Source organism: Salmo salar, chromosome 01 (genome assembly GCF_965601325.2).
Source record: "Salmo salar chromosome 01, fSalSal1, whole genome shotgun sequence".
Lineage (NCBI taxonomy): Eukaryota > Metazoa > Chordata > Actinopteri > Salmoniformes > Salmonidae > Salmo > Salmo salar.
The window spans coordinates 83,037,636-83,055,554 of NC_138291.1; positions in this window are offsets into that span (position 1 = coordinate 83,037,636).

The window sequence follows — 17,919 nt, forward strand, 5'->3', positions numbered from 1 at the left end:
AGTGAGGCAACAGCATGTTAGCTAACGCAGAGACAGACTGGCATCCAGGCTAGCATTCTATGATGTCAGCTTTGTCATTTGTTAATTTAATTTGTATGGCAGTGTTATGACCAGGCAGGTTACCGGTGATACAAGTCAGTATTCGACGTCTATCCATGTCTGAGGACGTCGAGAGATGATGTGGAAAACAGCCACAAGGGGCAACAGTGAGCACTGTTACTTTCGAGTAGGTTTTGGTTTTGCCAAGATGTTGCGGATGGGTGTAAGCATCTGCCTCTGATTCCAAAGGTTGCATGTTTGAATCCAGTGATAGAAAGATGTTTTCTATTTTTGTTTTAAGCCTATCCCTAACCTTAACCATTCAGAGTTAATGCTTAACCTTAAGAATTCAGAGTTAATGCCTAAACTTAACCTTAAACACTTTGAAATTTGACGTTTGGAACAACTTAGAGATATGACGATTGAGAAACATGGATGAACGTCTTATTGTGACGTAAGACTGTGACAGCTTGTAGGTTATGACAGTGTTATTTATAACTTTGTTAACACAGGTTGTTTCAAGTTACCTGTCACCAGATCATTGTTTTACCGTGTTGTACAGAAGAACTGTCAGAAGCTAAAGCAATAAGCCCATAAAGCAGTAGGGTCTTGTTCTCCTATCTACCAAGCTTACTGTCACAGACACGCATGAAACTACCCTCTTTATTTAATTACTTGTATTATTTACATATAATCTGGCATGTTTTTATTTCCTCTTCAAGCATTCAAATTTGAACATTATCAGCATCCATGCAATAGACAATAGACTTTATCATTTTCTTTTACTCTTCCCGAGCATGACTTTTCTCTGTCAGTGTCCGTATTAAGACAGCCTCTCAGTCCTGCTCAGATTGAAAGAGGTCCTGTTGAGACTGAGATTGTCCTAGAATGGACACTGTACAGATGCTCTCTGACCCAACGAGATGAATGTAACAGATGTACTACTGTATATAACAAACACAGGAGGTTGGTGGCACCTTAATTGGGGAGAACAGGCTCATGGTAATGACTGGAGCGGAATCAGTGGAATGTTATCAAACACATTTATTCCAGGTGTTTGATGCCATTCCATTTGCTCCGTTCCGGCCATTATTATGAGCCGTTCTCCTCTCAGCAGCCTCCTCTGATAACAATCACACAGTACGTTGGGCGAATGAATGGCGTTGCCTATACAGTACGTTGGAATATACCCTAATCACTTTATATCTTTACTATAGACCAAAACATTTCAGTATACAAAGGATATATTGATATATTAAAGGTTTTATTGTTTATACAAAGATATTCATGTTTTTGTACAGTATTTTTCCCAACATATATATTTCTTGTGTATTTTAAAAATGAACTTTGTATATTAAGAACTTGTTCACTTTTAACAAAAGCTGTTTTTTAGATACTTTGCCTGGACATTACTAAAGACCACATTACAAATGAAACCGACAGGCCATTTTGTCTTGTATGTTTTGTTGGATTGTTCATTTGCTTTGCAGAAGCAGATGCTGTAGTCTAAGAAAAATATTGATATCTGGATCTCTTTAAATTCTTACTTGTATGTAGTTTTGATATGGAATAATGTAATGTCCCAAAGACAAACACTTACAGTACCAGTCAAAAGTTTGGACACACCTACTCATTCCAGAGTTTTTTTTTTTTTTTACTATTTTCTACATTGTCGCAAAAACCAACAAGCGCTATGATGAAACTGGGGCTCTTGGGTGGCGCAGCGGTCTAAGGCACTGCATCTCAGTGCTAGAGGCGTCACTACAGACCCTGGTTTGATCCCGGGCTGTAGCACAACCGGCCATGATCGTGAGTCCCATAGGGCGGCACACAATTGACCCAGCGTCGTTGCCGGGTTAGGGTTTGGCTGGGGTAGGCTGTCATTGTAACATAAGAATTTGTTCTTAACTGACTTGCCTAGTTAAATAATAACTGGATCTCATGAGGACCGCCACAGGAAAGGAAGACCCAGAGTTACCTCTGCTGCATAGGATAAGTTAATTAGAGTTAACTGCACCTCAGAAATTGCAGCCCAAATAAATGCTTCACAGAGTTCAAGTAACAGACATCTCAACATCAACTGTTCAGAGGAGACTGTGTGAATCAGGCCTTCATGGTTGAATTGCTGAAAAGAAACCACTACTAAAGGACACCAATAAGAAGAAGAGACTTACTTGGGCCAAGAACACGGGCATTAGACAAGTGGAAATCTGTCCTTTGGTCTGATGAGATTTTTGGTTCCAACCGCTGTGTCTTTGTGAGATGCAGTGTAGGTGAATGAATGATCTCTGCCATGTGTGGTTTCCACCGTGAAGCATGGAGGAAGAGGTGTGATGGTGTGGGGGTGCTTTGCTGGTGACACTGTCAGTGATTTATTTAGAATTCAAGGCACACTTAACCAGCATGGCTACCACAGCATTCTGCAGCAATACATCATCCAATCTGGTATGAGCTTAGTGGGACAATCATTTGTTTTTCAACAGGACAATGACTCAGAACACACCTCCAGGCTGTGTAAGGGCTATTTTACCAAGAAGGAGAGTGATGGAGTGCTGCATCAGCTGACCTGGCCTCCACAACTCCCAGACCTCAACCCAATTGAGATGGTTTGGGATGAGTTGGACCACAGAGTGAAGGAAAAGCAGCCAACAAGTGCTCAACTTATGTGGGAACTCCTTCAAGACTGTTGGAAAAGCATTCAAGGTGAAGCTGGTTGAGAGAATGCCAAGAGTGTGCAAAGCTGTCATCAAGGCAAAGGGTGGCTACTTTACTTTGAAGAATTTGTTTAACACTTTTTTGGTTACTGCATGATTCCATGTGTGTTATTTCATAGTTTTGATGTCTTTACTATTATTCTACAATGTAGAAAATAGTAAAAATAAGAAAAACCCTTTAATGAGTAGGTGTGACTAAACTTTTGACTTGTACTGCATGTTAAATCTCATGTTCATTTGTTCCTTTTGTGTGATTTTTTTTTTTTTTTTGTGTGCATTTTTTCCCCAGATGATGGGTTCCCCAGGGCACTTACATGCTGTCTTTTGATTATGTTTCTCATGATCACAATAAAACAGTTGATATCATCTGATAGTTGTGTTCCTTTGGGTGATGAAAAAAGGGGAGTCCGATTTGGAACCAATCTACGACCTCTTGGTTCAATTTGGTGGTTTCACATTATGGCATCCGGTGAGAAAAAACATAGAAAGAAATGTCTCTAAAGTTGATCCTGTTTTTTTTTTAAGTATCAGATGACATACTGTTTCCAAAAGTAACCACTGGAGGGCGCTTTCCATCCATGGCTGAACTTCAACAGCCTGGTTCCACTCCCGTGTGTGTGTTATATGTACTGTATCATGCTGATTTGGTATCGTCATTTTGAAATTCCGAAGCAGTAGAATGTCTCACTTTTTCTGTCTGTTATGTGTACATGTAGCCTACACACAAACACAGGAGCTAGTTTAGTTCTTCGCTTTTTTATACAATATTATTTAGAGGGTCTTGGATGAGTCATACTATTGTGAAACTTTTATTTAATGTGCTATATATTCATGCACTATAGTAATAATGTACCACAAAAATTACATTTGATAAATTATATTCTGTATTTTGAGAGCAACAGTTAGTAATTTACATGATATATATAACGCCTTCCCAAAACCTGGGTTTTATTCATTAGTGTACATGTAGCAAATACCGTTTCTTATTGAAAAAGTCCAGGTAGTCCCTCCCTGTTTGCTTCCATTTCATACCAAATGAATACAACCCAGGCTACCAAGTTCACTTGAACATCGGCTCAAGTCAAATTTGATTTTAAATCCTCCCTCTTGTGTGCCACACATATCTCCCGTACAAGACTAAGTCACTTAACTGATGTCCACTCCTTATTAGTACCACTACCACTGATGTCAAGCCCAGAATATGACCAAAACAAATTGGTCTGTTTAGAAGAGTAAATGTTTGTAACCCTGCAGAGAGGACCAAAGCAGGGCAGATATCAGAAGGAATACATAACCCTCGCTTTATAATACTCTGTGGAGTTGAGTCTGAGTAATTCCTCAAACCTGTGGGAAATATAATTTGCTGCAATTCACATTGCAAATGGGGTGCTGTGATTGGTCAAATCATTGGTTGGTCTCGATGGGAACTGAGCTGAGCAGGCCATAGTATTTAAAAAAAATGTTTTACATAAGAGGCTTCATCATGTCGAGTCCCTCGGTGACAGGACTCTCTGCCTGTTGGTTCGTTTCAAAGTCGTGGCAGAGTGGATGACTTGACGTGACTGAGTTTTGATGTGTCTGAGCGGAGGACAGTCACAGGACATCCTGCTCCAATCAATGTCAGTCTCTATATCCCTCTCCACCAGTTTTAATGAAGTAGCTGATCTAACCGGAAACTCATGTACCATTGTGGCTCGAAGACTCCCCCAGATTCCATAAAGTAGCTGGACTACATGGAAGCTGTTGCGACTCCAAGTCGTGGCAATCTCATAGCGATAGAGAACTCATCATGGATATAGCATGTTTTAGCATGGACATTGCCATTGATGGCTTCCACAATTTTAAAGTAGTCAACTGGGTGGGAGCGATCAGCCATTGATCAGAGCATTGTCTTCTTCAAATTGGGTGCTATGGTTTGTAAATGCCTTTAAGCTATATTGCCGCCATCTAGCGGCCACAATAAATGAATGACACAAGATTTGGTTTAGGACTTGAGCACTGCAGGTGGTGGTAAATCACCAATATTAGCTTTACACTTATTTCAAACACAAAATAAAAAGAAAATTCACTACTTCAAAATGGAGATAGCCTGAATAGCGTTGCCAGTACAGTCACAGGTGCCATAATGGGACAGATACAAATATGAGGTCTCTAACTATCTCCATGGGAAATTTCTACCCCTCTCCTCCAGTTTCTATGAAGTAGCTGCAATACAATGAATCTGTTGTAACATTGTGGCTCAAAGTCGTGGCAGAGCAAATGACTTGACATGACTGAGGCTTGTTGTGGCCCAGCAGAGGAGGATAGTCATGTAGTGACAATGGCCAGAGAGGAAGAGGCGAAGCTGTCTACGAAAAATAAGGCCACGAATTTAGGAATCTTTGTATGGAGGTCAATGAGAGAGTGTCGAATTTAATTGTTAATTTTCTACCTAGGCTTATTTGATCTAATAGAAGTTTCGTAACGGTTCAATTGTTACAAATACACTGATATAAGTGGACGCAACTGGCATTTCGACAACTTTGAAAAAAACAACTTTATTTCGGAGTTGTACCTGTTGTGATAGAGATAGATGGAGGGCTCATGATGGTTATAACCTGTTTTAAAATGCATATTGCCATTGAGGGCTTCCACCATTTTAAAGTTGTCAACTATGTGGGGATTCCTATGAGTTGGGAGCAATCAGCCGATGAAGAAGAAAATAAACTACCTTGAAATGGACATAGTTTCAATGGTGCTGCCCATGCTGTCACAGACGCTATAATGCCACAGATACAAATATGATTCCTCTATCTAGCTCTATGGCCTGTTGTTCACACGCATATCTGCCCTTTCATTGGCCAGAATGGTCCCACCTTATCTAGCTTCCTCCCGCCTGCCTTTCATCTTTGAGGAAATGCATTTCTATTGTTAGAGCGGTCAATCGACTATCATGTGAATATAATAGAAAATCTTTGCAAAACCATAATGTATCCTGGATAAATTGTAATTGTCCGACTGATCTACAAATTATAATGAGTATTTATTTGTGATGCAAGGTGGTTTGTAGATCAATCAGTCGGCAGTCACCTGCACTGTCAGCTGCAATGTTGAACGAGCCCATTGAATGGTTCTGATGTTTGGTTAGTTAGTTTAGTTAGTAGTTAGTTAGTTGGTCAGTTGATTGGTTGGTTGGTTAGTCAGTTGATTGTTTCGTTAGTTAGTTCGTTGGTTGATTGGTTTGAGTTGACGGTTTGATTCCAACAGTGGACCACATATTCTGAATATGTGTTAACTGTAATCTGTTTTGGATTAAAGTGTCAGCTAAATTTCCATTTAGTACAGTAGCTAGCTGCCAAGGGGCCTGACAAGGTTTCAACAGACCAGAATGAGATGAGCATTTACAACAACAGACAGTCATTGGGGACATTCATTGAAAGAGTTGTACACCTAGTCCAAAACAATCACTGTCATTCAAGTGCAGCATATCAATTTCAATGTAGACACTGTTTCGTCCAAGAAGCTAGACACTATCATTTTTTTTCAAGAATTACAGCAGAAAAGGTGCATGGAATATGTAGTTTTCCAGTGGACGAAGATAACGGTATTGTAGGTATTGCAGTTCTCCGTGAGTTCATAGTTCCTTCATTATACGTGTACTGTAGATTCTGATCTCAAGGTGGTTCCTTCTTAGTGAGGTGTGGCAGGGCGTCGTTGTCTGGCCCTTTGGCATATTCATGCCCAACAGTGTAGCGATGGGGTGAACAGGAGAGAAAAGAGTGATTCCATAATGTCAGAGGTCTCGTGGTTTCTGAGTGGTGATGACTGCCCATTGGTCTGCTGCCCTGGGGAAAGACAGCGAGAGGAGACATTACCTTCAACTGATGTATAGCTTCAGTTGATTCATTAGCAGAGATGATATAGCAAGCTATTACAGCATCGAGCTAACCCAAACACTACCCCTAAACCTAGCACAAACCCTAACCCTTGCTCAACCCTAGCCCTAACCCTGACCCTAACCCCAACACTATCCCTAATTTTACTTTATGCATGTTAGCTACTGTAACTACAGGTGTAGGATCTTCACTTGAGCAATTTCTCACAGCAGGAAAATAATCCCGCAGCAACAGGAAATGTGTATTATTGGGTGGATTATAAGTAAAGGAGATTTTTCAGATTCAGGAAACATTAATGACCTCAAAGAGGCAATAACATTTTGCAGCAGTCATAAAACATTCAGACAAGATCACTTATTAAAAAACAACATAGCAAAGGGTATTTACAAGCATGTAGGCTGGGTAAATGCAATTTCATAATATAAATTTCAAAACAGGCTACAATGCAAGTGCTATAGTGTAATTAGTCCAACATTTTGTTAAGCTGCAGAATTGCATTTTTGTAGTGGGTTTTTGTAGGAATTGATAGATATTTAGTTAGGGCAAATCAAGTCTGACATTTTTAAGTGGACATTACAAACTTAGAAGCCTTTTAAAATCTTGAATACACTACAAGTTTACATTTCCTGCTTAACAGGGTGATCAAATTAAGATCCTACACCTGTAGCAGTTAAGGCAAATATGATGGCTATTGGCTAAGTTGAGCTCTGACAAGCTGCAGGGTTCAAGCGAATTCTCCAGCTGGCTGCCACCCTACAAGGGATCAGTGATGTGGAATATGGACAAGGCAGGGCAAGCAACTACGGGAGATCAGATGTAACACTGGACACTACAAGAAAAGTCCAATGTTAGGCTTTTAAACGGACACTAGATGGTGTAGTAGTTTAAATTGAAATGTTTTTATTAATGTGTCTCTCTTCTAGTCATGTTCATGCTCTTTATTTTATGTAATCCACACTGCATCTTTATTTTAAACTGCCATAGGGCTCCATTGTGGCACATGCATTTGTGTAAGTAAAACTATCTATATGCTAAAAGTGTCCACATCTGTCCCAGCGGGCACCAGACTTTACTGCTGATGTCTTAGGGACATAACATGGAGGAAACATAAAATTCAACATGACACAATTGTAACAGAACTGAGGCTTTCAAAGTGCTCCTCTGTGAAATAGGTTCACTTCTTTGATCACTAAAACAGATGCTTTAAATTTGCAAGGTTGCCTTTTTGGAAAGCCCCTCATAAAAATATTTACCTTAACTGCGTATGTGTCTCAATGCACCATATTCCATATATAGTGCACTACTTTTGATCAGAGCTGTACCCTATTCCATATATAGTGCACTACTTTTAACCAGAGCTCTGGTCAAAGGTAGTGCACTATGTAGGGAATAGGGTGCCATTTGGGACACATCCTGTGTGTCTGTTTTTTAGCCTCCTTATATGAATGCACTTATCATGAGTCACTCTGGATGAAAGTGTGCGTCTGGCTTTAACTCTTTTACAATAGCCAATGTTTCACAGTGCTTTTACGCTCATATGTTAAAACCAAATATACGTCAATCATTGACAGAGTGAAGCCAGACATGCATTCATTCATTGACTCGGAGGCTTTGTGCTCTCAGGCCTCATTCATTTTGCTGATGGGGTTTGTGCCTGCGGGATAAAGCAGGATTTGGAGGGCCAAGGATAGACAGGTTTCAACAGAAGCAGAGGGCTTAGAGACTGAGACTTGTTATAGTAGTGGGGGTTGGGGATGATAGTAGGGTCTGGTGGTCGCTGAATGTTCTTGTCATAGGGGAGTGGTCCCCCAGTGTCTCACCGTCTGCCTGTCCTTGGATTGCTTTAATGCATTCATCATGTGTCTATCCGATCATTCATCATTTCGAAAATGTTGCATGCCAAATTGTGTGTGTGTGTGAGTTTGTTTGTCTGTTTATCTGTCTCCGTGTCTGCGAGCATACATGTGGGTGGGGGATTCCCTTACTGCAGCTTCCCTACATGCCAGGTCACACCTGCATGCAAGACTTAAGGTTAAAAGCACTTTACTGTCTCGTATCACTATTCTATTTGCATGTTCTTCCAAACATCCCACAAAAGGAATTGGGCTAATGTTTCCATGCAAGTTTCCTTCCATTAAACAAATGTGTTCAATTAACCAATCACATTGATGACTCACACACTGTGGTAACAGCCTGGATATATTGATTGATTTGACCGGGGAACCCAGTGTAAAACATCTGCATTAGGGATTGACTTCTTTTTGGGGGTTACTTGCATTCACCAATGTCAAGTTTGAACGACACTGAGTGTAAAAAACATTAGGAACAACACCTGCGCTTTCCATGACATAGACTGACCAGGTGAGTCCAGGTGAAAGCTATGATCCCTTACTGATGCCAGTTCAATCACTGTAGATGAAGGGGAGGAGACAGGTTTAAGAAGGATTTTTAAGCCTTGAGACAATTGAGACATGGATTGTGTATGTGTGCCATTCAGAGGGTGAATGGGCAAGACAAAAGATTTAAGTGCCTTTGAACAGGGTATGGTAGCAGGTGCCAGGCGCACTGGTTAGAGTGTGTCAAAAACTGCAACACTGCTGGGATTTTCATTCTCAACAGTTTCCCGTGTGTATCAAGAATGGTCCACCACTCAAAGGACATCCAGTCAACTTGACACAACTATGGAAAGCATTGGAGTCAACATGGGCCAGCATCCCTGTGGAACGCTTTTAACACCTTGTAGTCCATGCCCGACAAATTGAGGTTGTTCTGAGGGCAAACACACCAACAACAACTGCCTGCTTACCTTCGTAGCTTTCCCCTCAGCGATATCAAAAAGAAAGTACAAAACAGCAGCAATTAATGACATCCAGTCCAGTGCAGTCCTTGGCTATACAACAAATTCTTTCCTCTCCTCCCTCTCTCCTCCTCATTGTCTAATTCCAGTACTTAGTATCTATCTTCTCTTCAGTCATGGACCCACCACCTCATTCCCCTCTCCTTGTCAGACCAGGGTGCTTCTCTTCTCCCTCCCCAGGTCGGGGGTGGGCGTCAGCGCTGGTGGCTCGTAGTGGTTCCTACTGGGTTCTGGAGGAGCCGGGTTGTTCTGGGTCTGACTCTGGCTGCTCTGCCGCTCACAGCGAGACGAGGTAGGAGAGTTCTGCATGATCACCAGGCGTATGGGCGACTGGCTGGGTGGCGCAGGGGGCACAGGGGGCGTGGGGGCATACTCCTTGGTGGGGTCCTTCCCCTGGCAGTCGTACAGGATGCAGGAGATGAGGAAAACGAGAAGGAGGATGACGTAGCTGGCCACCAGGATGATTAGGTTCAGGGTCACGGGGTCAATCTCAAGGTAGAATTCCATGAAACCCATGGTAATGCTTCATATCCTGCTGCCGCACAAGGAAGAAACGACAGGGCACCGTCCAGAGGAGCCAGAGCCTTGGGGGGTGGGGGGGGGGCAAATGATAGAGAGTGAGGGATCAGATCAGAGTGGATATGAAGGCTTTGTGCATCGTGTTAATCCACGCCTCTCCGACAACCTTGAATTCCTGACAATTATTAAAATAGCTCAGTTTAATAACTTAAGCCACCATTTTAATTTTGTCAACTGCACAGTCGCCTTGCTGGAAGCCAAATTATACACAAGTTAAATGGAGGACATAATTATTGTTGGACTGTCAACATAACACACACACTCAAATGGAGTTTTATAAACTATTATGTTTACATGAATTCAGATTATTTCCAGGGATACACAACATCCTGAAATAAATATCTCTTTGTTATAAAGAATACTATATTCCACATAATGTAGTGATGCTGAATGTAAAAAATGGCTCAACATACCCCACTCACTGTAATAGTTTGGTAAAGTGCTTTGTGTATGAGAACATAGTATCTTGCGTAGGAAGGACAAAGTTTAAGGGCATTCATTTTAGGGACTGTGTGCATGGTGGACTGGACCACCAGGCTAAAACATTCTGTGGTTTTGACCGGTGACCACAAGGGATTATAGAACAGAAATCATGTCTGCAAGGACATGACGAGATCAACGGAAGGATGCCTGTTGGGGACAGAAAGTACCAAAAGCTGTTTTTTATAAGTGTCACTTTGATGGAAGTCACTGCTGGATCATAAAGTCACAGTGGTAGGGTTACTAGAACAAAATGTGTCACCACCTAATGGACAGCAAATTAAGTGCAACAATTGAGATGATAAACATTAGCAGGTTTGGGTAGGTTACTTTCTTAAATATAATTTGTTGCACACTGTAAACTCCAAGGCATTTTTAACTCAAATACTTCTAGTAAGTTGTAATTAAAGTCAATGAAAGGTCATTATTAATTAAATATGGTACGGACTCAAAACTGAAAAACTAAGTTTAAATATATTTGGCTAAGGTGTATGTATGCAAACTTCTGACTTCAACTGTATGTGGGTTGTGGGTGAATTCAAATTTCAACTGTTGGTAACACTGGCTAGATTCCAATTAGATTTAGGGTGGCAAAATTCTGGTAAATTTCCCAGAACTCCTGGTTGGAAGATCACTGGAAAGTTTGTGAAATTTTGCAACACTTCTTGCAGGCCTGATGTGACCTTCATACTATGAGTTTCAGGCCACTGCATAAGGCCTTATAATATATGAAATGGTTCAATGATAATGTTCACCTAGGAACTCACTCACTGCACTGATAATAAATGAATTCAACAACCATGTCTCTGTCACCAGGAAATACAGTCATGGTTAGTAACTCTACAATTCATTTGAAGAGCCAAGGCACACTGGGAAATGATTGGAGGCGTGGCTTACTGGGGGTGTTAAATGTAAGTATACTGTACTCAAACAAACTGCACTTGTATTACTCATATGAAGGTAGTACTGCTCACTTCAGCTATTTTAGTTTCTTAACTGAATGTTTTTGAGGTAATCGGTTTCATCAAAATGTTTGAGCAGCCAGAACTTCTGGTTTTACAGTGCAGATACTAGTTACCTGCAGAGCCGGCCCTAGCCATTAGCGACATAGGCGACCAGTCGAGGGTCTCAACTTACTGTTGAAGGTTAGAATAGTACGGTCTTGTTCCATCAGCAGGATTCATTTTCACAGAGAAGGCAGGCTGAATCACATGGTGAGCTATCAACACGGGATGTTGGCTGGAAGAACGGGCTTGTTTGAAATGGAAAAGTGTTGCGGTAGCTCTTAATAAAGAAATAACATCAAGACAAAGCAGCGCATTACAAGTGGAAGGCACTGTTGAGCGTTACATCCCGAGGGGTTCGTGCTGATTGGACGGAGATTGTGACAGCTGGTTAAATGGCGTCCCTTGAGAAGACAAGAACAAGATGTATGACAGGAAAAGTGCAGTATTATCCTAAGGAGACATATACTTGGAATACGGAGGAGGAATGGAGGGAAAAAGAGAGGCAGAGGAGGTCTAAGGGAGAGGGAGGAAGACGGTGAGCTTGAGTACGTTAAAAATAGCAGACAAAAAGGGAGCTGGTTTGTTAAAGATGAATGGAAGAAAGTGTAAGCATCGCGAGCTGAAGACATAGTGAGCTGAAGACATAGTGAGCTGAAGACATAGTGAGCTGAAGACATAGTGAGCTGAAGTGAATGAGGGCGAAGTATCGGAGGTGGTAGGTGTAGTGTTCATGGAGCACGAGGCTTGCACTGAGGGATAAAGATGAGTCTGTGACAGTAGGAGTGAAGTTTTTGGAAAAAGTGGACCCTTGCCTTTTGGCTGATCCATTTGTGGTTTCAGGGTGGGTGAAAACAGAGTTGGGTACTGTGGAATCAGTTGTTACAGGTGTCAAGCTTATGCGCATTTGGTAACAGTGTGTAGGAGTGAGGTTCCTAGGTGTGAGAAGTGTTCAGAAGGGCATAAGAGAAAGGAATACAAGGAATACCTGGGATAGGATAAAGTAATCCTTCTAACCCCCCCCTTAAAAGATTTAGATGCACTATTGTAAAGTGGTTGTTCCACTGGATATTATAAGGTGAATGCACCAATTTGTAAGTCGCTCTGGATAAGAGCGTCTGCTAAATGACTTAAATGTAAATGTAAATTGGGGAAAGTAGTGGTATGTGTTAATTGTAGGGCTGCCATTGGGGCTGGGGATCAGTAATGTCCAGTGCGAAAGAGGCAGGTTGAGGTTTCCAGGGTTAGAGTGGTGCAGAAGTTGTCATATGCTGAGGCAGTGAACAAGTAGAGGAAGATGGGGCAAGGGGGCAAGGGCAGGGATCCTGAAAGGAGTGGTGTGAGTAGTAGATCTGTACCAGTACAGAGGGATAGGCCAACAAGTGATACAGTGAGGGGAAAAAAAATATTTGACCCCCTCTCAATCAGAAAGATTTCTGGCTCCCAGGTGTCTTTTATACAGGTAAAAGTACAAATCTTTTTTTGTTTTTTTTAACCTTTATTTAACTAGGCAAGTCAGGTAAGAACAAATTCTTATTTACAATGCAAAAGGCCTCATGTTGGGATGGGGCCTGGGATAAAAATAATATATATATATATGGGACAAAACACACATCATGACAAGAGAGACAACACAACACTACATAAAGAGAGACCTAAGACAACAAAATACCATGACAATACAGCATGGTAGCAACACAACATGATAACAACATGGTAGCAGCACAACATGGTAGAAGCACAAAACATGGTACAAACATTACTGGGCAGAGACAACAGCACAAAGGGCAAGAAGGTAGAATGTTTCTCTCTGCTGTCAAGAGGGGGGTCACTTAAAAGTTTTGCCTGCAAAATCCCACATCAGCCTGCTTAGGGCTCCCTAAAGGCTAGGGCCGGCCCTGGTTGTTATCAGTAACATAACTGAGCAATCGGGGGAGAAGGGCCTTGGTCAGGGAGGTGACCAAGAACCAGATGGTCACTCTGATAGAGCTCTAGAGTTCCTCTGTGGAGATGGGAGAACCTTCCAGAAGGACAATCATGTCTGCAGCACTCTACCAATAAGGCCTTTATGGTAGAGTGGCTAGACAGAAGCCACTCCTCAGTAAAAGGCACATGACAGCCCGCTTGGAGTTTGCCAAAAGGCACCTAAAGACTCTCAGACCATGAGAAACAACATTCTGTGGTCTGATGAAACCAAGATTGAACTCTTTGGCCTGAATACCAAGCGTCACGTCTGGAGGAAACCTGGCACCATAGTGGTGGCAGCATCATGCTGTGGGGATACATTTCAGAGGCAGGGACTGGGAGACTAGTCAGGATCAAGGCAAAGATGAACGGAGCAAAGTACAGAGAGATCCTTGATGAAAACCTGCTCCAGAGCGTATCAGGACCTAAGACTAGGGCGAAGGTTCCCCTTCCAACAGGACAACGACCCTAAGCACACAGCCAAGACAAAGCAGGAGTGGCTTCGGACAAGTCTCTGAATGTCCTTGAGTGGCCCAGCCAGAGACCGGACTTGAACCCAACCGAACATCTCTGGAGATACCTGAAAATAGCTGTGCAGCGACAATCCCGATCCAACCTGACAGAGCTTGAGAGGATCTGCAGAGAAGACTGGGAGAAACTCCCCAAATACAGGTGTGCCAAGCTTGTAGCGTCATACCCAAGAAGACTCTACGCTGTAATCGCTGCCAAATGTACTTCAACAAAGTACTGAGTAAAGGGTCTGAATACTTATGTAAATGTAATATTTCATTTTTTAACATTTAACATTTAAAAACACCTGTTTTTGCTTTGTCATTATGGGGTATTGTGTGTAGATTGATGAGGGGAAAAAAACTATTTAATACATTTTAGAATAATGCTGTAACGTAACAAAATGTGGAAAAAGTCAAGGGGTTTGAATACTTTCCGAATGCACTGTACACACATCAGGACATGTACTGTACATAGTGAACTCATACACATTATAAATATGAAAATAGAATGCAATATTTCAGAAAGTGACCTACTGCTTGCATGTCAATATCAGACTGGGACGAATTGACATTTGCGATCTCCACCTATTGGCAAGCGTAAACAATGGTTTAACACAGTGGAGGCTGCTGAGGGGGGACGGCTAATAATAATGGCTGGAACGGAGCAAATGGAATGGCATCAAACTATGTGTTTGATGAATTTGATACTATTCTACTTACGCTGCTCCAGCCATTACCACGAGCCCATCCTCCCCAATTAAGGTGCCACCAACCTACAGTTTCAGTTCACACAGGTAAACCCAACCCTGAACATTAGTATACTAGTAATGCATGAAATTGCTGCCCTGTAAACCTTGAATTTACAAAGTGCTAGCATGACTGCCATGGCCTGTTTCTTCATTTAATGTAATGTCCACCTTTAGGGGCAACAGATGGGAAGAAGCTCTACTGTTTAAATACTTATGTTGTGCAATACTTTATATATGGTCCATGATAAATATACAAATGAATAAAACTGTTGTGTTCTTTGGCTAGACATCAACATAGAAGTTGGCTGAAGCAGAGGAGGTAGACTGGAGTTGGTTGTTGATCATTGCTAAACAGTCATTTTCAAGTCTTGCCATAGATTATCAAGCCAATTTAAGTCAAAACTGCAACTTGGCTACTCAGGAACATTTAAAGTTGTCTTGTTAAACAACTCAAGTGTATATTTGGCCCTGTGTTTTAGGTTATTGTCCTGCTGAAAGGTGAATTTGTCTCCCAGTGTCTGTTGGAAAGCAGACTGAACCAAGGTTTCCTCTAGGATGTTGCCTGTGCGTAGCTCTAGTCCGTTTCTATTCCTAATGTTTTGTACACTCAGTGTATATGATAGTAACAACTTTGTTACATTTCTGATACAATGTAACAAGCAGCCGATCCAAAAGAGTGGGCTTATTTCAGGCGAAGTGAGGGCTGTCATTGAGGCCACCTGCCTTGGGGCCGATGTGGAACCGAACCGATGAGCAAAGGCTATGTGAATCGCTGGAACTGGACATACTTTAAATACCCCCTGTGAAGGCTCTACTGTAGTAAAAGGCTAGGAAGCTAAGCATCTGGGCCCGTATTCACAAAGAGTGTCAGAGTAGGAGGGGATTTTAGATAATAATGTATAACATTATATTAACAGAGGGGATCTGATCCTGGATCAGCACTCCTACTTTGAAATCTTTATGAATACTGTCTCTGGTCCCTAAAGAATCATGCCAATAAGAATGTAGTGAACTTTCTATTTCCTTGTACTGTTTGTATGTCAGACTGTTTAGTTGTTCTGAAAAAGATAAGCATTGTGGAAATAGTCTGCACATTATGTTTTAATCAAAAGATGGACCTTTCGGTTTGAACCCTGGCTGTCCCAAACATTAACGAGCGATCTTCTTTCAAGACTGTTCATAACTGAGACGGACTCGTCTGGCTAAATAAAGGTTAAATAAATCAAATACAAATTTGATGCTAGAGGTCACAGCTGAACTCACAAACTTGGTCTACATCACAAATGGCCCCCTAATCCCTATATAGTGCACTAATTTTGACCAAAGCCTTATGGGGAAAAGGGTGCCATTTGTGACGCAACCACAGACCTCCTCTCACAGTCCTCCTCCCTCTTGGAGATCCAGCAACGCCTACATCCCTCCCAACTCGGCCCCAAATAAAAGGCTTTTGAAATGAAACCCACCAACAAGGTTGCAGATCAAGTGCAGATGTGGGGAAATCTCAAAAGTTAAAAGGAGTTTTTGGGACAGCCGTTAAAAGTACTCTCATGCTTTCAAGTACCCATAATGTGGGTAGAGTGTATTGACGTCAAAAGTACTAATGCATTTTAGGAACAGAAGTCCTAAGTTAACTTAATTTTTCTATTCCAAATCACCACTAAATGAATCATGTGATCGTGGCGTAATGTAAGGGGTCTCTATTGCCATGCTGACTGAGGTCTGAAAACAGGAACAGGAAGTTAATGAGAATGACTTTTGACTTCTCAGGATGCCCCCCCCCCCCCCCCCCCCACACACACACTGATTCCCTGTGATAGGATGGATTACCATCAGCAGCCATTACATTGAGCCACTGTCTCACACACACCAACGCACGCATACACACACACATACACACACAGTTAATTGGCCAGACACTTTGTTCCTTTTGTTATAGCAACATGGTTGCCTTGACCCGGGCAGAGGAGAGGAGCAGGTAGGAAATTAGCCCCATTACACCAATAAAGGGACTGACTGTCATTGGCTAGCAATGTTCCTACTTCATAGCAACTACACCTGCCGGAGACAAGCAATGTGAAAACTTGGAACCACAGAATCAGGTTTTCAGTGTAATATTGCAAACATGTAACTAACAGAAAACGTTATAAAACACTATAACTGCATCATCTCACAAACTCCTGTTGACTCTAGATTCTAGACATTTGTCAAATTGCATTGCAGCAAACATCAAATTGCGAATAGCACTGTACCATGGTCCTCATCGCACCTTTACTGATATAACTACAGTATCCTTATATAACCAATGCTGACTGAGAACAGGGTTATTTTAAAGCCCATTGCAGAGGTGTGAAGCGATTTATTAAGGATCATATTCACTTAAATAAACAGAGCGCGGTGCCCAGCGATGACAATTGGCACATATTCACTTAAATAAACAGAGCGCAGTGCCCAGCGATGACAATTGGCATCTGGGGGCCTTGGGGCGGAGTGGAGGGGCATTGTTCAAAGTTTTAGTAAAGGGTGTGTAGTCTCACAGTCTCACTAACCTACTTCCTGTTCTCTCTCTGATCCCTTAGCCCTTTTAATAGTTAGTCCCTTATCCATTTCCCTGTGGTAGTGTGCCAGGCCCTTTCCCAGGGAACAAGGTGTGTGTGTGTGTGTGTGTGCGTGCGTGCGAGATAGGGGTGGGGGACACTGCTGCCACACCTCTGGTTCCTGAATCCGACACCAACAATGTTCTCAGGAAGGGAGGGACTGAGTGGAACAGGGACCCCCCACCCCACCCCACCCACACACACACACACACACACTCCAGGCTCTCCAACACAGTCAAAAAGACAATCAAAATTCACAGCTCAAGTCAAGTCAGACAGTAAATCTGCCACTCATATCGAGGAACTTCACACCATTCGTCTGGGAGTTGGGCCAGGAGTTTTTCCTGACCATGTGCTCTGACAAACTGGATGGATTGAAATCCCTTTGCTTTTGACATGCGTACTTCTGAAGAGCGGGTCAAGTTGTGTGTGTCTTGGCTGTCCTTTCATTGTCCTTATCTTCTCTAGGAAATCAGCAGGGTTTTAGCCCAGATCTGTCTGTGCTCTTGTGTACTCCATTGCTGTCATTGGGAGTTGGGATGATAGAACAA